Source organism: Lepidochelys olivacea (assembly GCF_965140295.1).
Source record: "Lepidochelys olivacea isolate rLepOli2 genome assembly, chromosome: 25".
NCBI classification, from domain to species: Eukaryota; Metazoa; Chordata; order Testudines; family Cheloniidae; genus Lepidochelys; species Lepidochelys olivacea.
This window is the reverse complement of record NC_140435.1, coordinates 12,002,640-12,028,688: the sequence shown is the minus strand read 5'-3', so window position 1 is coordinate 12,028,688 and position 26,049 is coordinate 12,002,640. Positions and strand designations below refer to the sequence as shown.

Below are 26,049 nucleotides of genomic sequence, written 5' to 3'. Positions count from 1 at the left end.
GTGACCATGTCTCTGATCTGTTACAAAAACACCAGATCTAGTTGTAGTATGGCTGGACCTTTCTAGGGACTGATTAGAGTGAAGAAAGTGCAGCTGGGGAGAGAGGAGAAAAAACAAACAGCAGTTCTACAATTTATTTTATTTTAAAAAACCATACATGTGAACTCTGGACATTCTGCTAGCTGACTTGCTGTTTGTCCCAACTTCCTCCAGTCCTTGTCCCTCGGTCTTATTGCCACCCTTACTCTCCCAGCCCTTCCATATATCTCTATCTCTATCCTCCTCCACCCTTATTCCTATGTGATAATGGAGTCTCATGCAACATCAACATATGAAGATTCAGCAAACATTATAGTTGAACACATATGCAAGGTCAGACCAACGCGAGCACCTCAAACAGCTACATGTGGGACAGACAAAATTGTCCAAGACCATGGCAGGCTGTTGTACTCTTGTTTGTGCTCTTCATGTATTGCACATCAGATGTTAATGCTCCTTGATATTGCTTGCATTGACCACCATGAGACTTGGTGGCTGGCTTTAACTGACCACTGGGCTGTTTGAGTCAAATGAGATCGCTCAGTCAACACAGCTGAACTTTTATGAGCATAATTTGTACGCCAGATATGCAACAAAAATTAATTAGTATTATTTGATACTGGGAATCTTGTCCCACCCATCTGACCCTGCAAATAGACCAGACCTAAGAGTGCATATAGAACTGATCAAATTTCCTAACGTGGCAGTGACCTGCTATCCATGTCTCAACCATACAGAAGCATTCGCAAGCACAGCTTCCCTATACACATTTAGTTTAGTGACACACAAGGTGGGTCTCTTTCACCAACAGAAGGTGGTCCAATAAAAGATTACCTCACCCACCTTGTGTCTCTCACATCCTGGAACCGACACTGCCACTACTACAACACTGCCAACATCTAGTTCGGTGCTCATTTTGACAACTCCATTTTTCTATCGGCAGCGTGACTGCATTCCAAATGCACACCTTGCCTTGGCTATATGATGAGTAATCTCAATAGTACCATTCTGCGACAGCATACTCTCTAGATAGCAAAAATTGTCCACAGACTTATGAGGTGCATTACTGATCTTAACAATTAGGTAGGCATGCACATCCCCAGGCACAGGTTGGTACAGTATTTCAGTTTTCTTTCAGCTGACTGCTAAGCCAAAATGATTGACTGCACAAGCAAAGTGATCAGTTATAAATCAAATGTCATCATTTGATTATACACTGGTTGCTCACTCAGCAAATAAAAGCCCCTTAAATGAGTAAATCTGCTACTTTTGTGCAAACACAGAAGCACCGTGGATTGAACAACTTCTCATCAGTGTGGAAACAGATAAATACTCTATCACTGCCATGAAATTAATCCATAAGCACAGCCAAAAAAACAGGATGTAGAAGTGTGAAAGCCAGCCTGCAAACTTCCTTAGAGCCACTGGTGACTGAAGAGGGTACAATATCTCACCAGTTTCCACCACTGTGATCATCATCCTCATTATGGAAGGGCCAAATGACAGAAAAACTTTGCAAGGCATCCAAATATGAACAAAAGTTTCCAGAGTCCCTCATAATTTACAAAGTAAAAAGCTTCAGCTATGTCAAACACCATACAAAGACAACTGTTTTGCTCCGAGCTCTTTTCCTGAATCTGGGGGGCTGTGATGATCATGTCTGTATAGTGCCCCATCCACACAGTCCTGGAGGATGGTTTTCACAAGATAAGAGTTAAGTATATTCAGTATAACCCCTACAAGAATTTTCTGAGCAACAGGGAAGAGCTTAAGGGATTAGCAGTTTGCCCTGTCACCCTTACATTTATAGAGATGGACAATGCTAGCATCCCTGAAATCCTGTGGCACCAATTCTCGTTCCCAGATAACGTGGGAGAGCCATGTGAGGTGCCTTACACTGTGGTAGGCACCCTGCTTGTAGATCTCTGCTAGAAAGCCATCTGGTCTAGGTGGTTTCATTTGTGACATCTTCATGATTACTATTATGGTCTCTCATAAGGTGGGGGACAAGCGCAAGTTCTTTTAATAGGTGTTGTGGAAGAGTATTGCTTGATTCCTCAAAAGCACTGGGAGGGTGATGGAGAAGCTAACTAAAACATTCCATCCTTCAGTCAAGTTCTCTTTGTCAACTAACAGCTGGTCTACAAAAGCTACAGCAACACAGCTTATGCCAACAGGAGGAGTTCTCCCATCAGTGTAGATAATCCATCTCCTCCACCTACACAAATTTAGGTCGGCTCAGCTATGGCTTTGAGGGGGTGTGGATTTCTTCCACACCAGAGCAACATACCTGGGTCGATCAAGTTTTCTAGTGCAGACCAGCCGTAAGAGTCTACTGCAGTCCACAGTTCGTACGAGGGTTATCCCCTTGTACCTGGGGCCATACACAGCATTAAGGCCAGCAAAAATGTTTTTGGTGTCTTCATTGTCTGCTGCCAGTTTTAATTCCATTGTTTTCTTTTCATACCATGGGCTTTTTCACTTGCCAAAGTCTGGTCTAACCATCTATTTTGCTTGATGATATGCAACCTTCCTGGATGCTGAATGTGTCTGCTATGTGTTCAATGGATAACATGCAGTGAATTCAAGAGCAGACATATTTTGGGATCATCCTTGTCAAACCAGTCCTGATGTTTCCTCTTCATGAGGTCAAGAACTTCACCACCCATATAATATATAGTGTCCCAAAAAAGTTTCCAGGATGCCTCAACATCCACTGAGGATGCTGTAACTGAGGGAAATGCTTCCATGATTTTCTCTTGGAATTCAAATGTTTGTCACAGTTTTCCAGGCTTGAAATATTGATTTTCTTCACTGGCTTGAGTTGCTATGTTGCTTGAGAGCAGTACTGAAGGATATTTGACTTCTTATAAATCTATGGTCTGACCAGCAGTTGAAGCCTCTCATGACACGAGTGAGACTGACCTTGGAGATCTCTTCACCAAACAATAATGTAACCGACCACATCAGTGTTTTAAACAAGGATGCATCCAGGTCATCTTATGCTTGTTGGCCTGTTGAAACACTGTTGGCGATAACAAGGTTGTATTCGGCGCATTTGGAAAGTAGTTGCAAGCTGTTAGAGCTTGTGTTACCAACTCCATGATGGCCTATCACATTGCCCCATGATGTATAGTCATGACCAGTCCTGCCATTAAAATCACCTAAAGAGATTACATGGGACCAACCTGATGATGCTATCAGGGTTTGGCAGAAATCCTCCTTATCCTCATCTGGATGGATCACTGTTGGTGCAATATGCTGATGACAGAAGCATAACAACCTTTAGCAAGGCCAATATGGAGAAGCCCAAGTCTCTCGTTAACACCTTTCAACAGTGACTAAAGTTTGCGGACAACTGAAGAGCATATGGCAAACCTCACACCAGAGTATCTGCATTCCTCTTCAAATTTGCACATCCAGTTCCAGTCCTCACTCATCAGGTTGGTCATCCCAGTCCCAGTCTCCTTGCCCACTCAGTATCAGTTCCCCTCTCCTGGTTCCTTATTCTAGCTGTCTGCCTCTCCCCTGCACTTGCTCTCAGTCCCAGTCTCCCTTCTTGTGGTCTTCATCCAATCTCAGTCTCCCACACCTCACCTGCACATTGTCCCAGTTCTCCTCCACCCCAACTCCTTGTCAGAACTGTCTCTCCCTGTGCCCATTTCCCCTGGCCACTAGGAATCACTGAGTCTCCCCCCACACTCCCTCAACAGATCGCAGTGTTCTCTCCACCCTCCTAACTCCCAGTCCCATCTTCCCCCCGCAGCTCCTGTTTCCTTTACTGGCTCCCCCACAGCTCCCAGTCTCCTTGCCCAACGAGTTCGTCTCCCCTTCTCAGCTTGCAGTTCCAGTCTGTCATTCTCCCCAGACCCCAGTCTCCTTGCCCAGCCAGTCCCAGTCCCACCAGAATCCTTGTCTCAATCCACTCCTTTCCCAAGCCCTAGTCTGCCTTCTATCCCCACTCTGCTTTCAGTTCAGTTTCCTTCTCAATGCTACTTGAGTGACAGCAAGTTGGGGGTGGTCACAGAGCACAGAAGACAAACTCCATGCTCTCATTGCCAATATCTGCCCCTTCCTGGCGCAGAGTAGCAATTACAGGGAAAGTCATTCTCAGCTCTGTAGCCCTGTGCTGGAGCATGCTCAGTCACTCTGCCAGGATGGCACATACACAGTCCAGTCACAAATAGGATTTGGGAGATGCCAGCGTATGCTCAATGCAGATGGATTCCCTGGAGATTTTAGTTGTTAAACTTCAAGACAACTCTACTGAGCTTGTGCAAGCTGAGAGTTTACAAAGTTTTTCCAGTGGTATTGATCCATTACTAGATGGAAATGGTAGAATTATCAACACCACAGACAAGGCAGAAGTGTTCAATAAATATTTCTGTTCTGTATTTGGGGAAAAACAGATGATATAGTCTCATCATGTGGAGAGGATAACACTCTTTCCATTCCACTAGTGTCTTTAGAGGATGTTAAACAGAATCTTCTAAAGTCAGACATTTTTAAATCATCTGGTCCAGATAACTTGCACCCAAGAATTATAAAAGAGCTGGCTGAGGAGCTTGTTGGACCATTAGTGCTGATTTTCAAAAAGGCTTGGAGAACGAGGGATATTCCAGAAGTGGGAAAAAAGCTAATACTGTGCCAATTTTTAAAAATAATAAATGGGATGACCCAGGTAATCATAGGCCAGTCAGCCTGGCATCAATCCCAGACAAGATAATTGAGTGGCTGGTATAGGACTCAATTAATAAAGAATAAAAGGAGTAATGTAATTAATGCAAAGCAATATGGGTTTAATGAAAATAGATCCTATCACATTAACTTGATTTTTTTTTTTTAATGAGAATACAAGTTTGGTTGATAAAGGTAACAGTGTTAATGTAACATTTAGATTTCTGTAAGGCATTTGACTTGGTACCACACAACATTAATTAAAAAATTAGAACAAAGTAAAGTTAACATGGCACACATTAAACGGATAAAAAACTGGCCAATAGGTCTCAAGGTGTAATTATAAATGGGGTGTCATTATCAAGCACGTGTGCTTCCAGTAGGTCTGGCAGGTTCTTGGCCCTGCACTTTTTAACATTTGGGGGAGTAGTAAATAATGAGGATGACAGGTTGGTGATTCAGAGTGATCTGCATCACTTGGTAAACTGAATACAAGCAAACAATGTGTGTTTTAATACAGCTAAATATAAAGATCTAGGAACAAAGAACACAGGCCATACTCAACAGGGGACTCTATCCTGGGAAGCAGTGACTGAAAAAGATTTGGGGGTTGTGATGGATAATCAGCTGAACATAAGCTCCCAGCCAGGGGTGACTAGTAGCAAAGGGTCAACTTCCCAGCATCAAGTTTCTCCATCCCATAATGTCATCCATATCCCATAGTTTTTATGCCTTTTCAAAAATCCCATGGACCGTCATGGGCCTCCTCACTGTCCATCTCATCTAACTGAAGCCTGCACAGCTCTGCACTACTGTCATGACTGCTGCAAGCACAGAATGCACAATCCTCCAGTATTTGCAAACCCACAAGAACCAAATCAGTGGGGAAACCGAATGATTTTGTAGAGGCCAGACTGCTGTGGGACACAGCAGCACCCAATTCGTGGCTGTTGTCGGTGTACACAGAACAGTTGCAGATGGTGGAGTGCTGATTCAAAAACCAAGAAACAAGCACTGACTGGTAGGATCACATCGTAATGCAGGCTTGCAATGACGAGCAGCGGCTGCAGAATTTTCTTATGTACAAGGCCACATTCCTGGATCTGTGCGTCAAGCTTGCCCCAGCCCACCAGCACAGGGAGACCAGAATGAGAGTTACACTGACAGTGGAAAAGTGAGCAATGATCACACTGTGGAAACTTGCAATGCTGGATCGCTACAGGTCAGTGGAAAATTATTTTGGAATTAGAAAATCCACTGTGAGGGCAATTTCCAGGCAAATGTGCAGGGCCATTAATTGTCTTCTGCTATGCAGGACTGTAACTCTAGGCAACATTCAGAACATAAAGGATGAATTTGCAGCAATGGGGTTCCCAAACTGCAGTGAAGTGATAGATGGCACTAGACCACCTTGCGACACAGTACATACACAGAAAGAGCTACTTTTCTATACTTATGCAAGCATTGGTGGATCATCAGGGATACTTCACCACCATCAGTGCTGGCTGGTCAGGGAAGTTGCGTGCCGCCCACACCTCTAAAAACATCGAACTGTTCAGAAAGCTACAAGCAGGGACTTTCTGTCCTGACCAGCAGTTTACCATTAGTGATGTTGAAATGCCAGTAGTGATCCTGAGGGCCTAGACTACCCCCTTGCTCATGAAGCCACACATCAGCCACCTTGAAAGCACCAAGGAAAGATTCAGCTACCAGCTCAGCAGCAGCAGAGTAACAATTTAACGTGCTTTTCGTAAACTGTAGGGCCACTGGCATTATTTACTCACAAAAGTGGACCTCAGTGTGTGTGTGTGTGGGGGGGGGGGGAACAGCCTCCCAATGGTTATAGCTGCCTGTTGTACCCTCCTGCATATCTGTGAAGCAAAGATGGAAAAGTTGCCACAGGGTGAAGGTGCAGAGGCCGTCTTCTGAGTTTGAACAGCCAGGCACAAGGGCTATTAGAAGAGCTCAGTGAGAAAATACATGGTTCAGGGAAGCCTCTGAACAAACTCTAACAGTGAGTCACAGTAATGCACTGTGGTGTACTATGCCCTACCTGGCCCTAGGCCCTGCTGTTTTGGGGCCTGTTTGGAATTGCATGGTACTTGGTGTACATCTATGAATGTAACACTGACAATGCATCTATTAATCATAACCATACAGCAAGTACCACAAAACTGTTTTTGTCACTCATGCTATGAGTTGTGTATCACTGTAAAAATGAATAAATGGGTGCTTTCAGTACCTCTAGGCATTCTGTATCATGTGGGAACTAATAAAGATGAATTATTTTCCAAACAATAGAATTTTATTGAGTAACAATACATTTATGGAACACAGCTTAAGAAGGGAAAAAACATACATGTCAAGTTTAGCTACACATACAGCAACTGCAGCTCTCACAAGTCAGCACACAAAGCTGTGGTTGTCCGGAATGTTCCCTGGCACGGAGCGGGAAGAGATGTAGCTCCTGATGCCACATGGAATGTGGAGGGGAGTGTAGGGAGGTGCTATAATGGAGTTCTCAATGGACTGCAAAGAGAGGCAAGCCTGTGATTGTTGAACCTTGTGTCTGCTGCTGAAAAAGCCCCATTATGTCCTGATGCATCTCCCTCTTCTTTTCCCGAAAGGACACCTGGGCCTTTATCCACACAATCTGCAATATTCACCTCTCCAAACCCTCTGTTTATGGTCTGATGCAGCACTGCTTGCAGGATCTCACTGAACAGGTCATCTCAAGTCCTCTTCTTTCTCTTCCTTATCTGGCTCAGACACTCCGCAGGTGTGGAAGGGCAATCCCTCAAGGCCGCAACAGCATCAGCTACAGGTCAAACGCAGAGGTACCATTGTCAGGAGAGTCACAACAGAAAGCAAGAGTTAAGACACAGAACTCCCTTTCCTCAATCACCTAAAATTTTAAACAAGAAATGCTTTTGACACTTCTGCTTTGGACTGCTTGCCAGGTGTGAGGGAAATAAGGAGGCTGTTGCAAGAACACAGGAGTACAGGGCATTTACACTGAAAACTGACACCCTTTTCCACAGTCAGTGGTGATGTTAGTTGGCATCTCACTGCTGAGAATGACAAAGGCACATAGAGCACAGCTGTTGCTGGCGTACCAGAGCTGCCCAGGCCCATGTTCAACTAGCCTGTTTATTGTAATGGTGTCTGTCAAAGTTATCACTGAGTGAGTAGCATAGGAAAGTGTCCTATCATGGAGGAAGAAATAAGGCTGACATCCCTATAAACCTTTGGGAGATTTCAGAGTAATTCCATGAAAGTTTAATCGAAATCTCTCAGGATTCAAGGGTCATCCTTGTGTACATAAACTGCTCCACATGGCCATACAGCAAGCCATCCACCCAACTCTACAGGGGAACACGAAGCAGATAATTTTACCATTTGTTTCACCACTACCTCTTCTAACGTGAGTAAATTAACAAAAAGTTGATAGCTGTGTCTTGTTAAGTTGGGGGCACCATCAGTACATTACTCTAATAGGAAATACATTTACACACTTACCCAAGGTTCCTTCTCCTGCATCAGGCACACTCATGCTCAGATCCTGGGACTGACTAGACAGCGGTGGAGTCTCAAACAGATCCTGGTTCGTGGCATAGCTGGGCGTCCCCAGCTGCATCTCTCCCATCTTCCTCCTCCTCAATGGTCATGGCAAGAGCCTGTGACTCAGGTACCTCAGACACACCCATAGTGGAACTCAGGGTGGCGATACAGTTATTGCGTTGCTGTAACAGAGCACTTCCATTCGTGGGAGAAATTTAAGTCTAGACACACGCACAACTAGGTTGACACAAGGCAGCTTACATAGACCTAACCTTGTAGCGTAGTTAGGCCTTAGCAGCATCAGCTGCGAAGAAACATATCTTTTCTCCAGAGATGAGCCCCAACAAAATGAAAGATATTAAGGCCTTAGAGGAGCTTATCTGTTCCTCCCATCAAAGAAAGCCCCTAATAGCCTCTAACTGTAGTTTGTACTCACTTAGAGCATGGCTACACTCGAAACTTCAAAGTGCTGCCGTGGGAGCACTCCTGCAGCGGCGCTTTGAATTGCAAGTGTGGTCACACGCCAGCGCTGGGAGAGAGCTCTCCCAGCGCTCCTGGTAATCCACCTCCTCGAGGGGACTAGTTTACAGCACTGGGAGCGCGGCTCGCAGCGCTGGGGCACTGTTTACACTGGCGCTCTATGGCGCTGAAACTTGCTGCGCTCAGGGGGGTGTTTTTTCACACCCCTGAGCGAGACCGTTGCAGCGCTGTAAAGTGCCAGTGTAGCCATAGCCTGAAGAATAGATACAAGACTACTGGTGTTCTGTAATAAAAGGGCAGTTGTACGGAAGAACACTGAACCTACTAACCACTTAATCTAAGCAATGCAGACAACAAACATCACTGCACTTGTCTAAATCTGGTGAAAGTGCCATTAACAATTAAGAAAATTAACTTTCACAGATCACTACACTACCCAAAGAATCTGAAAACAGTGAATTATATACCTTTAAAGGAGACAGGCATATCTAGTCCAAGAACAATTTGCTCTAGAGTGAAATAAAGAGCACAAGGAGCCCCAATTACTGAAAAACAGATGAGAAGGTGATTGGATATAACAATGCCAAGTCTAAATATCTCAGATAATTGAAAATTTAAGATTTTTCTCATACAAGAAGTGTGCGCGCACACAAAAAAATCAATAAACTACAGAATACGTATTAGTTCTAAGGCTAAAAAATGTATATTGCACTCAGACCATCTTCCTCGAGGGATGTCTTGTACTCTTCAGCAATGGAGGTTACCACCATGAACATTCACCTTATTGATCTGTTATTAGTTAACAAATAAATACTAATAACGTAGGCTCAACTTTCAACTTTTGAAAAAAGCTCAACAGAGCTTTGCACAGACAAAAACCATGAAACTGAACAGATATTTAAAGCATCCAGTTTAATTTTGCCATCTAGGTTGCTGGATGAGTAAGTTTACTCTTTACCTGACAGTTTTGTTTTTCATGAGAATTAGTATGCACCAATCCAAACAGATATATCAAAGTTTTTATATCTCACTCATCACTGCAATATCTGAACTGGGCTGCAGCCCCTTCAGCATAGTGACTTGAAAAAATTAAGTTGCTTGACTTCACATTTGGAAAGGTATCTCTGAAACTATGAACAACCTGGTAAGCTCTGTAGTGTTGTCTTCCCTAGTCTGCAATCAGCTCTCCTGTGACTGCTCCAGCTGGTAGTTTTTCCAAGCAGCAGCAGAGCAGACTAAACAAGCCTGGTCAGTTTCCCTGCTGCTACTCCAAACCTGTGGGCATCAGTGAAACTGTCTATCATGTCAGTTTCATGTTATTTCTTCAGAAGGTGCCTTAGTGACAAACCAATTAAGAAAAAGGCACTCTTATTCTACAAGTGTGTCCACATAGGGAGTTACACCAGTACTGATACAGCAATATTATTATGCCTGTATATTTCCCTGTTTTAACAAGGCATCAGTTATAAGAGTGGGAGCAATAGCATACACAGCTGTTAGCACTTTTACCATGTGTCCTCTAACCCAGATTTGAGCATGTCTAGACAACAGTCAGTGGCAGTATGGCCTAATGCTAAGGCATTGCACTGGAAGTCCAGAGACCTCCCTCTAATCTCACCTACCACTAACCTTCTGCAGTACCTTGGGCAAGTCACTTCCCTTTCTGTGCCTCTGTTTTACAATTTAAATAGACAAATACAGGAGGCAAACCTTTTAGAGAAGGGACTGCCTTGCTATGTTTCTACAATGCAGTTCTAATCTTAGTTAAGGCCTCTAGATGCTATTGTAATACAAATAATAAGTAGTAAGTCATTAAAATGTCAGCAGCTGCAGAAGGTCCACTTATAACAGTACCCCACCATCAATATTACTGGTGAACCTCCACTGCTGCTAATGCAATGGCAGGGAGAATTTCAGAGTGTTCAGTGTACACAAGGTAATCCATATTAAACATAAACCAAGCCTCAGTTATCACGCTTAAGAAAACTTTTACTGGCATAACATTGATTTTAGTTACACTGATACAAACTAATAATGTACCTGCACTTGGTTTAGGTTAGCTCAATAACTAAATCAGTTTAAGCATGATTTATATCTATTTAGTTACATAGGTCCAAGTCCCCCGCCCACTTTTTTTTTTTTTTTTTTTAATATAGACAAGCAACTAAAGTTTCTTAAGAATTTCAATTAAAGGTTAGGTTACCAATTAAGTGACCATAACCAGGCTTGAAAGTTAGTTGTCCACTAAGATAAACAATTGAAGTTTTCACCTCTTAGTACTATTAAGTGTCTGCCTGGTGTACAAGTTTTTTTGTTTGTTTTTGTTTCTTTTTGGGGTGGGGGGGTTACACTTTTTATGAAGGCAAAGTTACAATAAAATGTTAACTTACTACAGCATATGTTACCTATTCAGGATCAGGTTAATATTCAAAGAATCTGGCTAAAGATTCTGGGAGCCCTCCTCCTGTGAATACCCTAAAAAGGGTGACCAAATTTCTAAATACCTATTCTCTTTTTGGCGCTTGTCTTGCGTACGTACTTGGTGTGAAAATGCAAAACAGTTCTTTAGATTTATTTCACTTTATTTAGCTAGGTTTTTTATTTTTTCCTTTTAAGGAAGTCCTAAATTGCATAAGATACAGCAACAGGGAAACCCATGAGGAAGCCTCAGAAATTGTGGATTCTACCATACCTGAAACTGAGCAAGGAATGAGATGAGTAAAATAATGCAATGGTGCATTAATAGCTGCAATTCCCTCAACAACTTCCTTCTGAGTATCGCAAAAGCAATGCACAGTTTTTTAAACATTACTTCAACATGAAGTAAAAACACAAAGTTTAAACCACAAACAAAGCAGCTGTTTAAAAGCAAAAAGTACTTTATACATTTTAATCTAACAGTGACAGCAACGTAACCTATAGTAAAATAAAATTACTAAATACTATCTTATCAATATAAGAAGCAGGACTGTAGAGTTTATTTCAACTACATTCATACCCACATCCCAGAAGAATGAATATCTATTACTCTCCCCTAAAATTACAGGAAATATGTGAAAGTCTAAGGAAGTTTCACAGAAGAGGAACAGAGAATAAATAAAGAGAAGCAGCAGCCTCATAGACCAAATTTAGGACCACGTATATTCCCAACTGCAGGCAACTGCATACTGCAGTAGTCTCATTAGCTCACTCCATAGCCAAGACATTTCCTGAGCCCGGGGGTGGGGGGTGGGGTGGGAGTTGGGTTTCAGTTGAGTTATTTCAGCTAAGCCAACTCAACTCGATTGGTGTTAACTGGGCTTTTCAATTGAGTTAAACAGAAATTGTTGAAACAGGAATCCCACCCAGTTTACCTCAGAATAACCTTGGACAGATCCCACACACATCTTAACTATCTGAGGAAAACTGCAACTAAGGTGAGATCACATAACCTTCTAAGCAAATTGGCCTTCATTTCATGAGTAAATGTTCAAACCCTGCAATCATCCAGTTTAGCCCCGTTATTTTGCACCAGAATCCTATGCTCCAGTCTGTCTCCATTTGTCTCACAACAAGTTGGCTGACTATAACTCAACCATGAGCATCATAACTGGGACAATTTGACCCACACCACCACCATGGCTCCATGTGTTATGCAACATCACTCCACCACTCATCCATTGTGAGGATGCTACAGCCAGAATGTTTGAGAAGATCAGGGCAAACCCAAGTCTACCACTATACACAGACCTTTTCCACCACCCAAGAGTGTGCTTGTCATCAAGGTATCTATTGTGGACCCACTTTCCACGGCCAGATTTCTCTATGATGCTGACATGGCATGAAGAATGGTCTGCAGTTGATGTAAAAAATCAGTATCTTATAACTGACCTGACATGCTTGTAGCCAGCTTTGATTTGCCACACCACTAATGTGCTCTTCTGAAACAATTTCAAACAGGCCAGGATCAACATACAGCCAGCTGTTACCCCGGGACCAATGAAAGGATCCCACATGTGGCTGTGATCAACAACAGACAATGTCTCACATCACTGCAACTACATTCAGACCAGATTTGGTGGTGGTCTCAGAGCTCTGCACATCACTGATGAGGCTGCTGTAAATTGGCTTGGCAAGCTCCAAATCCAACAAGACAAATTGAGTTAAAGTAGTTCAACTAAGCTAATTCAATTGAAAGTAGCACCTTTCCTCCTGATGTAGATGACACCCAAGAGTTAGGATTCAGAACATAAATATATACAAGTTAACTGCCTTTGTGCAAGGCATGGCATTAATTTGCGTACACCCACTTATACAGAATAAAGCAGTTTGCAGGTTTAAGAATTGCCTTCTGGCTGACAGCAATTGCACATGGATAAACACAGAGCAGTGTTCACAAGCTCAAAGTAGTCCAAAATCACTGAAAGTCAATTTGCTTCAAAATGCCCAAATTTTTGCCATAAAAAAAATCACTGAGGTTTGCAAAATGGTGCAGCAGCCACCACCCTACTGAGTCACATGAGAGCCAATTCCAGGTTTATACCCGACCTCTGCCTTCCTATTGGCTGCTTCCCTGCCCAACGGGATACAACCCACAGCCAGTTAGAAGCTCTACTTTGCTGTGGCTAAAGGGGCTCTGTTCCCTACAGCATACATACCACATGGCTTTTGCTGATTGGAAGAGGTGTATTTGGTCCAGCTGTGAATGTGCCCCAGTGGCTGTTCATTTAAAAAGCCACCAGATGGCCTCAGAACAGTAACTGGGGAGCAGCAGGGCTCTAAGTAAAATTGCCCAAATAACTGTCACAAGACAGGTTTCAGAGTAACAGCCGTGTTAGTCTGTATTCGCAAAAAGAAAAGGAGTACTTGTGGCACCTTAGAGACTAACCAATTTATTTGAGCATAAGCTTTCGTGAGCTACAGCTCACTTCATCGGATGCATCCGATGAAGTGAGCTGTAGCTCACGAAAGCTTATGCTCAAATAAATTGGTTAGTCTCTAAGGTGCCACAAGTACTCCTTTTCTTTTAGCCAGGATACAAACACCACAACATGAAGGAACGTCTACATGAGGAACACTACAGCATTCCCTGTCCAGACACGGTTGTGTAGACACTACAGCGACAGAAAGGGTTCTTTCATCATTGTAGTAAATATACCTCTCTGAGATGCAGTTATCCTAGATGCTTGGAAGAACTTTTATGTTGACCTAGCAGTGTCCACACCGAGGTTTAGGTCATCTTAATTACACCACACAGAGAGTAAATATTTTCACAGCCCCAAGCAACAGTTAAGCTGACCTAACTTTGTAGTGCCAGCCCTCAGGATTTTCCACTTCAAATGCCAAGGCTGTGGCGAGGGGCAGCTTCTTCCCCTTGGCATGGTAAACTGAAAAGTCTAGTACATCTCTTACTTATACTCCTACTTAGGGCAATAATTTTAAGATCTTTCCACAACAATTGATTCAGAATCTAGAGTGCTGCAAACTTGAGAAGTTATCTACAGTCTATTTTTACTGTTTGCCTATCAGAGCACCTGAAATAATTTTACACCATTATAACCTAATTACTCCACCACTCAGCGCAACTCCTATAGCAGATCACTAGCTTCATAAAGATTAACTCCCAATAGCCCACCTTCAGCAACCCTACCATGATTACCAAAATTCAAATTGAGCAAATTGCTGAAAATGTTATTGCAGGATTGTAGTCTATGGAGTTGTAATTTCAGATATTTACTGTTCATCTGCATGAGATTTTAATAAATGCTTTTACTGTTCTATGAATTCAAGTTCTTATTAGTACTCTCATATACAAGATGCTCATAGGCCCTGCCTACAGTGGGTGTGACACACTGACCTAGATTCCAAGCTTTAAGGCAGCTGCACTGCCAGAAAATTATCAGCTCAGGAAAAGACTGAGCACAAGTACAAGACAGCAGAGAGAAAGACAGGACCTAGAAGCAGAGTGTATTCTACTTGCCTCTAGAAATATACCTCAGTAAAATGCTATTCTGGAAGAAACCTTTAAAGCATCAAAAAGCGTTTGAATTTGTATGAATTAAGATAGTTTTTACACATATTAGCTTTGCAGCCAGGAAAAATGTAAAAACAGTTTTCAAATGTACATTATACAAATCTGTTTCCTGAATTTCAATTTCAAATACATGTTTAAAAAGTTATGGTTGTAGGAAGAGTTGCAAATCAAACCCAAAGTTAAAACAAAATCTGGAACAAAGAAAGCTAGCTTCACAGAAAACAATATTGAAAAAGGTGCCTTGGATACAGAAGGAAAAAAACAAAAGCAAAGACACTAATATATGCAGCATAAATGTCACACAGGAGACAGCAAGATAGCGTCCCTGTTCCCTTAATCTCTTATGAAGATAAAGTTCTGCAATTCAGCTTTAATAAGCAGCTCTGTTCTCTCGAGTCTACAGCTTCAAACCCTAATATATACATTACTGACACAAGAAAATGCTGGTTGTTAGGCCAACAATGAACTATTGCCATATTTGTTTGATATTACAAAATTTCTTAAAATATCATAGGAAGGCATAAGACCTCTGAGAACGACTGAGCTCTCTCTAGTGCCCTACATTATCTTGCAGATTCTGAGGAGCATTAGTTCTCAAACATTTCAAGGCAGGCTCTTGATGAACTCTGAACTGCAAACAAGATTACCTTCTCACCAAACTGCAGCTTCAAATACAGTGACTCTGAAGTCAAGTTTAAAAATAAAATCTGTGAACCTGCTCTGTCTCTTTGGGGATAGGGAAAATGAGTCTACTAGCCACCCAAAGTAATTGGTGTGAAAGTCCCGAGGAAATGTTGCAAACCATCACCATGGTTAAAGCACAGAAAGATCAAAGGTCTTATTATACCAAAACAGCACAATAAAGCACAGGTGTGTTTTCTAGTGCCTTCAGCCATCTAACAAGTACATAATTATGGAGTTGCACAACTTATATGATGAAATATGATTATTAAACCATGCAAGTATAAATTCAAATACTTACCCTACCATCATATACTATTTGTTAACTAATCTTACGGCCATATTCATAAGTTGAGCAAACAGGTAATATTTGGCCGAAGAATAAGAAAAAACTTATAGCGAGTAGCGAACAGAATTAGCTCAGTAGAGCAAATCCAAGATGGGAAAATGCCATCCCTCTCAACAATGGTTTACTATAGACCAGGGGTTCTTAACCAGGGATATGTGTACCCTCCAGAGGTCTTCCAGGGGGTACATCAACTCATCTAGATATTTGCCTGGTTTTACAATAGGCTACATAAAAAACACTAGTGAAGTCAGTACAAACTAAAATTTCGTACAATGACTCGTTTATACTGCTCTATATACTATACACTGAAATGTAAGTACAATATTCATATTCTAATTTATTTATTTTATAATTATATGGTAAAAATGAGAAAGTGAGCAAATTTTCAGTAACAGTGTGTTGTGACACTCATATTTTTAGGTCTGATTTTGTATATAAGTAGTGTTTAAGTGAGGTGAAACTTGGGCTACGCAAGACAAACCAGACTCTTGAAAGGGGTACAGTAGTCTGGAAAGGTTGAGAGAGTATATCCAGGTACATTGCTATTGAGGGATAGTGTGTAACCTTCTTTATAGCATCCTCACTGTAGTTAGCTACTACAGCTATTCCCTTCGCTCTGAAATCCTGTGAAGTCAGTCCAAAAGTGGTGTAAACTTTTGTTTCATCCAACAAATTTTTTTTAAAAATAACCTAGATTTATAGAGTTTAAGGCCAGAAGGGCTCATTAGATCAGCTAGTCTGGCCTCCTGTATATGTTACCAGTGACAGAAAATATTTGCCAAGAAAACTAGTGAGCGAGGATTTTGTACTTAAGCCCATGATAAAGATAAATCGTTACTTTAACATCTGAGATTTAGATTTTACATGCAATAATTTTTAAATCAAGATTTAGTACATAATGCAGCACATGGATTATAAACTTATTACTCAAACACACCATCCTGCTTTGCCACACCAACCATAATGGCTTCTAACAGTATTCAATGAGTCTCTCACTTAGACTGCCAAATTCGATTTGGAACATGGGTGACAACTAATGGACATTACATTCCATGTAATGCTGCCCACAGATGCAAGCAGGTAACCAATGGAGATACAGTGGTCAACCACCACAATGCACTTTCTATATTTTAACCCAAAACATTGAAAAGTCAGGGGAGCAAGGGGTGGAAAACATTCATTGTCTCCCAGATTCTTCTATGTTCATGACGTTTCAATCTAATTTAAAAAAATTAGTTTGTAGCCCTTATGGTTGCAAAGACACTTCACAATGTGTTAACTGATGCATGGTTGTCTCAGCCTGCAGGAAGACAGACTGAAACAACAGCACCAACTGTGAACTTCCCTATTCATCTTAATAAGGTGTAAACTTTGTAGCCTAATTATGGCCACTTAAATACCAGGACATTGTTTACCATATCAAAGTTTTCAGAGTAGCAGCGTGTTAGTCTGTATTCGCAAAAAGAACAGGAGTACTTGTGGCACCTTAGAGACTAACAAATTTATTTCAGCATAAGCTTTCGTGAGCTACAGCTCACTTCACTGGATCACAGTTGATTATCCTACCAGAAAACTTAACTATATAATTTCTAACAGATTGCACACACACCCCCCCCCCCGCAAAAGAAAAATCACACAGCCAATATGTTTACCCATTTATGGCTGGATATACAAGTTTCTCCCAATCATTAAAATTCCTCTGAAAGGTTATTCCACATCCGATGAAGTGAGCTGTAGCTCACGAAAGCTCATGCTCAAATAAATTGGTTAGTCTCTAAGGTGCCACAAGTACTCCTTTTCTTTTTGCGAATACAGACTAACACGGCTGTTACTCTGAAACCGTCCACAAGAACAGTCCAAGTTTTGAATATGCAAGATACCTGAATTTCTTTTTGATCACTCAAGGTGCCTGCTACAATCTGTTAATCAGTAAGTAACCCACACTTCTACCCTATCTGTTAAGGTAGTGGTTCTCAACCAGGGGCATGCATAAGCCTGGGGGGGTACACAGAGGTCTTCCAAGGGGTACCTCAACTCATCTAGATATTTGCCTAGTTTTACAACAGGCTACATAAAAAGCACTAGCAAAATCAGTACAAACTAAACTTTCACACAGATAATGACTTGTTTATACTGCTCTATATACGATATACTGAAAGGTAAGTAAAACAAATATTTCACTTGATTTATTTTATAATTATATGGTAAAAATGAGAAAAGCTATTTTTCAGTAATAGTGTGATACTTTCACATTTTTGTCTGATTTTGTAAGCAAATCATTTTTAAGGGACGTGGAACTTGGGGGTATGCAAGACAAATCAAACTCCTGAAAGGGGTACAGTAGTCTGGAAAGTTTGAGAACTACTGTGGTAAAGGATGAGACCCTGGTGTGGGCCTCAGGCTATAATATGTCTCCATTACATGTGATCCAACAGCAGTTCAGTTCAAGACAAAAACAGAGAATCATATAGCTGGAAGAGACCGCAACAGGCCACTTAGTCCAGCATCCCCCATGCAGATGTAGGACCAGGTATACTTACAGGTTAGACAAACACCTGTCAGGGATGGTTTACGACCTAAACCATCCCTGACAGGTGTTTTGTCTAACCAGTTTTTAAAAACCTCCAATGACAGGGATTCCACAACCTCTCTTAGAAGTCTATTCCAGTACTCGACTATCCTTAAAAGTATGAACATTTTTTCCTAATATCTTGCCTAAATTTCTCTTGCTGCAAATTACTTCTTGTCCTACCTTCAGTGGTCATGAAGAACAGTCAATCACCATCGTCTTTATAATAGCCTTTAACCTATCTGAAGAGTTATCAGATCCCCCCATAGTCTTCTTTTCTCAAGTCAAAAAAAGGTAACGGTGTTAGGAGCTGTTAGGAAAGGGCTAGATAAAAAACCAGAAAATATCATAATGCCACTATATAAATCCATGATATACTCACACCTTGAATACCGCATACAGTTCTGGCTGCCCCATCTGAAATAAGATATTTTAGAATTGGGAAAAGTACAGAGAAGAGCAGCAAAACTGATTAGGGGTATGGAACAGCTTCCACATGGAGAGATTACAAAGACTGGGACAGTTCAGATTGGCAAAGAGATGACTAAGAAAGGATGTGATAGAGGTCTATAAAACCATGACTGGTGTGGAGAAAGTAAATAAGGAAGTGTTATTTACCCTTTCACACAACACAAGAACCAGGGATCACCTGATGAAATTAATGGGAAGCAGGGCTTGAAACAAACATAAGGCAGTACTTCTTCACACAACACACAGTCAACCTCTGGAATTCCTTGCCAGTGGATGTTGTGAAGGCCAAATGTTATAACTGGGTTCAAAAAAGATTTAGAGAAGTTCGCGGAGGATAGGTCCATCAACGGCTATTAGCCAAGATAGTCAGGGATACAACTCAGTGCTCTGGGTGTCCGTAAGCCTCTGACTGCCAGAAACTGGGACTGAATGACAGGGGATGGAATGGATGGAAGACTTAACATGGTCAGTTTGTTTGTTTTTTTTAATCTTTCCTCATATGTCAGGTTTTCTAAACATTTTATCATTTTTGTTGCTCTTCTCTGGACTTTTTCCAATTTGGACACATCTTTCGTAAAGCATGGTGCCCCAAACCAGACACAACATCCAGCTAAGCCCTCATCAGTGCCGAGTACAGTGGGACAACTACCTCCTGCATCTTCCATAGGACATTCTCATTAATACGCACAGCAGTAGGGCACAAATATTTAAAACAGCTAACTGGGAACACAAAGCTACAAGGAGTAGAAGGGAATCTCAGAGGTTGAAGTAGAACCTCCAACCTTTAACACCAAAAAAACAGGCTGGATTTCAAATTGTCAGAGCTTCTTTAATGAGGTTTTGATCCTCATTTTGGGAAACGGGTTGCTAACTGAATTTTAGGAGGTCTGAATTTTACACCAAGGTAATATCCATATGTATAACATATTTGTTCATTACAAGAGATATAAAATGTCACAGAAAAAAAACCATTCTAAAACCAAGTTTTTGCCCAATTTTAAACACTTTAAATTGGATTATAAAAGATATGCTTTTAGTATTACTTTTCACAGTGTATATTGTCCCTCCATCTCCATGCAACACTTTCATCTTGAAGAATGCAAGTTCTCCAGTTCAGGGGCTACCAAACTTTTTGACAGGCTAGATCACAGTTTAATTAACAGACTGTCCACAATACACTCATACTCATTCACACTCAATCATAGAGATTACCAATAGGAGGGGAGTGGGCAATCACACACTACCACTGAGACAAAAGCATTTCATATATTTCTAGCTATTTTTAAAACACAATTTCTCAGCTAGAAACAAGAAGAGGACAGACAGCATTATATGACCAGCCAACTAGTCCTCTGCAGACCACTGCCAGCTCAGGATCACAGTTTGGAAACTACCCAGCTAATCATTTTCACTTTCTCATTCAGCAGCACAGAACTGCAATGTTTGTGCTGCAAACATTTCAGGGCAAAAATGTCTAAATATAAACAAGGACATTTCCATTAACACTGGGATTATATTTTAGAGCCTAAAAGCCTAAATTCAGGTCCTAGACGGTGCCAATTCCAGTACCACAATAGTACTACCCACATTTCCACTAAATACAAGCTTTTTGTGAACTAGTAAGATATTAAAAGTACACCACTGACCTATCTGCAGCTACCAAAAACAAAACAACCCTCCCCCCTCCGCAAAGACACAAACACGAACATCTCCTTTCAGAGGAAAATCCTGCTGTAAATCGCTTACCAGCTCATTTACTATTCGCCGCATAAATAAATCCTCCATCATGTAACAACTGTTCACAAGCCCACTGACACCCCCCCTCCCAGACCCAGTGCTTGCACAGGCCCCTCTAGAGGCATCTGGGGCTTTGGCACATCATGTTCACCCACCACCCACCCAGTCTGCTTTATTTTCACAAGACATTAACAGACATTTTTAAGGGGGGGCTCGCAACTGTGCCCCCCCCGACAACCCCATGTTTGTCAATCCCGCCTCCTCCAAAAGCCCCCCCATGCTCTCCCAGCCTTACCCCCCCCACACACAACCCCATACTTACCAATCCCCCCCTCCTCCTCCAACAGCCCCCCACTGCGCTCCCAGCCTTACCCCCCACACACACAACCCCATGCTTACCAACCCCTCCTCCTCCTCCAAAAGCCCCCCCATGCTCTCCCAGCCTTACCCCCCCCACACACACAACCCCATACTTACCAATCCCCCCTCCTCCAACAGCCCCCCACTGCTCTCCCAGCCTTACCCCCCCACACCCCCATGCTTACCAACCCCTCCTCCTTCTCCAACAGCCCCCCCACTGCTCTCCCAGCCTTACCCCCCCACACCCCCATGCTTACCAACCCCTCCTCCTTCTCCAACAGCCCCCCCACTGCTCTCCCAGCCTCCCCCCCACACAACCCCATGCTTACCAATCCCTCCTCCTCCACCAACAGCCCCCCCACTGCTCTCCCAGCCTAACCCCCCCCCCCACATACACACACACCCCCGGGGCAGATCTGGGGACTATCAACTCCGCTCTCCCGGGGGCTGGACACTTCTCCCCGGGAAGCCTAGGGCAGCGACCCCCCCCGGCCCAGGAGAAGGGGGCGCTCCGAGCAGCCTGCGCAGTTAGCGGTACTAAAATAACAGCAGCGGCGAGGCACCCCCGAGACAAAGCGGGGAGGGGACGGGGGCCGAGGGAGGAGACGCGTCCCCCACGCACGGGCCCCGCCAGCCCGGGGCGGGTAGCGCCTGAGGGGGGCGCCCAGCCCCGCAGGGCGCAGGCTGGAGGGCCCGGGCAGGGGGCGGGGGGAAGGGACGGGTCCCGGGCCGGGAGAAGCCCCAGCGCTAGGGGGAGAGGGAAAGGGGTGTCCGCGACCGAGCGAGGCCGGGCCGAGTCGCCCCGGCAGCGCGGCTGCTCCGAGGCAGCGGACGCCGGGGACGGGCCGGGTCCCGTGAGGGGGGGGGAGGCGGGACGGGGCGGGAGCGTCGGCCCCGGCCGGGGGAGCCCGAGCCCCAGGCCGCTGAGGCCCGGCCCGGCCGCTGAGGCGAATCCCCGTCCCCCCAGGCGGGGCCCTACCTGAGCCTGCGGCCGGTCTCCTGTCCCCGCACCGCCTCCTCGGCGGCCACCCCGCAGCTCCCAGCCCGCACAGCGCGGCCCGCGGGCGGGGGAGGGGGAGCAAAGCGGAAAGGGGGCCGAGGGTGGCTACTGGCAATATCCCACCGCCAGCACCTACCTGCCGCCCGCCCCCTTCCCTCCCTCATTGGCCCAGGCCGCCCCCTACCTCCGCGCCCACTGGCGGCCCGGCTCGTGACGGGCAGCGGCGTCCCCCACTCCCCGGCCTCTCTGCCGAACAACAAGCCCACAGTGGAAGAGGCCGCTCGGGTACGGCCCGCCCACCCCTCGAGCCGAGCCAGGCAGGCCCATTGCCGGCGCTCACGCCACTCAGCGCCCTTCGGCCAACCCGGTTAGAGGAACGAGAAAGCCCCGCCCCTGCGGCGTCGCCATTGGGTGGGAGAAGGTGAAGCGTGCTGGGAGGGGCTGGCGGAGGTGCCAGTCACTCCGCCCCCGACCCTGCTGTCAGGCGCCGTTGCGGGGAAGTGAGTACGTGAGGCGCGGCACAGCTGCAAGCCGGGGGGTTTGCAGGGCTCTGTGCACCAATAGGGCAGGGGCCCAAGGGCTGTTCTCCGGGGAGAGGAGGGGCTGATACAGGGCTACACCTTCCTCCCCCAGCCCGTCGTGCAAGCGGTGAGCGGGCAGGGCGCTCAAGGGCCGGCCCCGCAAGCCCTTCCCCGCGGGCCAAGGGTAAGGCAGAGCGCCCGCCTGCACCCCGGCCCCGCTGCTGCAGAGCGGGGCGCCGTGCCCCCGTCGAGCCGCCTCCCCCCCCCCCGGGCCAGCGCCCGCTTCTCCCCCCCAGCCCTGCAAGCGCTGTGGGGACCTGCGCTTCCCCCCCCCCCCGCCAAGTTTCCACAAGCGTGACACATACGTCCCCCTCGCAAGGGTGCTTTCCCTCTACCTCAGCCCAGCAGGGACAGAAAGTGCTTCTTCAAATTAAGATAAAAAGCTGCACCGCGCGGCTTTTCTAGGAGGTCTTCCCCGTTCCCCTCTAGCTGTGTTCCAGGGGCGCATACTCAGTAGCGCCTAAAGACAGGTTTCAGAGTAACAGCCCCTTTTTCGCACTTCATCGGATGCATCCGATGAAGTGAGCTGTAGCTCAAGAAAGCTCATGCTCAAATAAATTGGTTAGTCTCTAAGGTGCCACGAGTCCTCCTTTTCTAGTAGCACCTCAGCATTCTTTTTCTGGCGAGGGTTGAAGAACTCACTCCCGGCCCCTGTCCTCCCTGCCACAGTATCCTTTGCATCCCAGCTTAGTCTGGTCTACAATAAGAACAGTTTTGACTACACCTAAATTGCAGCAACACCTGGAGTAGGACTAGCAGGATATACTTCCCTCCCCCATGAATTTAACTTTAAACATTTATAATGACAGGTTTCAGAGTAACAGCCCTGTTAGTCTGTATTCGCAAAAAGAAAAGGAGGACTTGTGGCACCTTAGAGACTAACCAATTTATTTATAATGCAATTCAAAAAAGTTTGTGAAAACCTTGATTTATTTTCTGTCATACAACACTGATACAAATGCCCCACAGCAGTCTCCTCTTGCCCACAACTGATAAACTAGGTAACTGTCTAGATAAACACATACTTACAGCAGGCAGTTAACACTTCCCTCACCTGGGCAGCACTTACAGTAGCACCAATAATTGGTCTGGTCTCAGGCTGGTCAAAAGCCAGCACCTTTCCACCTGGTAATAGCATTTCCCCCTTGGCCTTGCAGATATTATGCAATACACAGCATGCAGCAACAGGAATGTGTTTTTTTTTGTTTGTTTTTTTTTTTGCTGAGACCAAGCATGGTCATGAGACATATGCACCTGCTCTTCAGTTTTCCAAACACGCTCCACACCCACCTTGCACCTGCCCCGGCAATACTTAAAATCTCTCTTCTGTCCAGATACCCAGTCAATAACTTCATAAGCCAGGCAGGCAATGGGAAGTTGAGTTCCAGAGAATCACAACTGGCATTGCAATCTCATTATAGCATCGATAGGCTGGCCTGGGGAAGATGTCCCTACTTTCAGCTTGTCAAATGAAGGCCTATATTCCTACAAAAGAGCAGCCTTCTCTAACCAGCCAACTTTCATGTCAGTAAGTTACCCATGGGGAGACAGTGATTGCATATGCATGGAGAAGTCAGTCTTCAGTTTGTGTATTGAGAAGCAATGGGGTGTGTGAAAAGTTGGGGGAGAAGACAAACACCTGGGAGAAAATAGGGATATGTATCCCATATATCACCTTACCAGCTCTTTTCATTGAATCAATTTATTTCCTGCATGTTGTACAATATGACAATACTATGCAGCAGGATATACTTAGTCACCTTGCACACCTGCATAAGTGACCCCCCCCATTGCAGATTTTCCAACACCAAACTGATTGTCCATAGCCCAACAGCAATTGCCACCCACTTCTCTACTGGCAGAGGCGCTCTCATCTTGGTGTCTGGGCACTGCAGGGTGAGCTTGGCACAGAACTCCAGAGCATGGCCTTGTGCATCCAAAAGTTCTGGAACCACTGCTGGTCATTCCAGATTTGGATCATGATCTAGTCCCACCCCTCTCCTCATTGTATAGATCCAAAGCCACCACTCCACTGTGTGCTCTCGGTCTGTGAATACCTGCAGCAGCTAGTCAGCTTCATTCGCAGTCTATCATCCATTCATCCTCAGTATCCCTGCTATATGTCCAACTACTGTGGTTCCACAAATAGAAGAGGATTACTGGCCCGGTCCCAAGATTTGTGCTCAATATATGTTTTAGCAACAAGATGGAAAAAATGTTGTGAAAAAGAACAGTACATTACTGGATGGAACAGACCTCAAAGTCTCAATTCCCTGAAAGCAATGGTAGCCCACAGTAGACAGCAGCACAATAAAGTGCCAGAGGGCAGTGCAGGGATAGGAGGATGTCTATCCACAGTGCTACAAAAAAAAAAGTCTGTAGGTGATACAATCAGCTGCTGTGAGGACACTGCAGTGGCAAAGGCAGCCAGATATGAACACACACTGCCAAAATAGCTGTCAGTAACAGTATGCCAGCAAAGCTTTCTAGTCAAAACATTTGTTCTCCAAGATCCTTCTGCCCCTTGCAGGAACATCTGTACTGCTATTTTTAGCCCCACAGCCCAAGCCTCATGAGCCTGAGTCAATTGACCTGGGCTCAGAGACTCTGAGAAAAATCCATGGTACAAACTATGATTTCCACCTGATTCGGGGTGCTCTGGCAATAAAGCACAGTTCAGGAATTTTGCCACAGCTGCCTACAGTTTTCCTCCAGTGTCACAGCAGGCTCCCTCAACCATCTACCACCACATAGGTTTTTGTTGTGGGGTGGTTGTTGGGTTGGTTTTTTTTGTTTTTTTTTTTGGGGGGGGGGGCGGGAAGAGAGGAGAAGGAAGGTGCTAAATGAAGGTAGGAGCCTTAGGGAAGCTCCTCAAAGGCCAATGAATGGTATCTAATGTATTAGATGAAGCACTCTTCTTCACATTTCAACAGCCCTAAACTGCAGAATGTTAATTTTATTCTTTAAAATGTAAGAGGAAGTTTTTCACATATACCTAGATCCTTCATATAAAGAAGTGTACATCTGCAGGAATATTTTGCACACGTGTGTCAAAGTCAATACACGATTGTACCAAGATAATGTTTTTCAATTATTATATAATCCTTTCTTGCTGATTCAACACAACAGCTTTCAAAGATATCAGTATTATTTTCCACAATCTCTTATTCTGTTACCTGAGAAAAATTGTGACAGAAGTAGAATTCTTAATGAAATCTGTATAATGAACCATCAATTCAATTCTCCAGAACTAGATGCATCTGAAAATCCATTTCCTTGTTCCCTTTAAACAAAAAAGTGTTAAGAGTACAAAGTTTTCTAAATTCAAATTAAATTTCTACCTTGTTCCTGCATTTATGCTATAGATCTAGGGTGGGATTTTCAAAGGAATCCCAATCTAGATTTTAATTAATCTCAATATTGAAATATTTTCACAATCTCAAAACCTAAAGAGAGACAGAGGCAAACATTTTAATCTGAAAAGATATTTATTTTGAGAACTTTAACTTGCACATTGTACAAAAATTGACA

The 26,049-nt window shown here is 44.1% G+C and overlaps 1 protein-coding gene across 3 annotated transcripts in view; it reads right to left on the bottom strand.

Moving 5' to 3' along the window:
- The window catches only part of KDM4B (lysine demethylase 4B), a 174,323-nt gene extending 152,256 nt beyond the window's left edge, over positions 1-22,067 (bottom strand). For all 3 annotated transcript variants that reach the window (XM_084614389.1, XM_084614390.1, XM_084614391.1), the window contains exon 1: positions 21,917-22,067. The gene's annotated coding sequence lies outside the window, so the exon portion shown is untranslated. The remainder of the gene's footprint in view (positions 1-21,916) is intronic.
- Between the last annotated feature and the right edge of the window lie 3,982 nt (positions 22,068-26,049).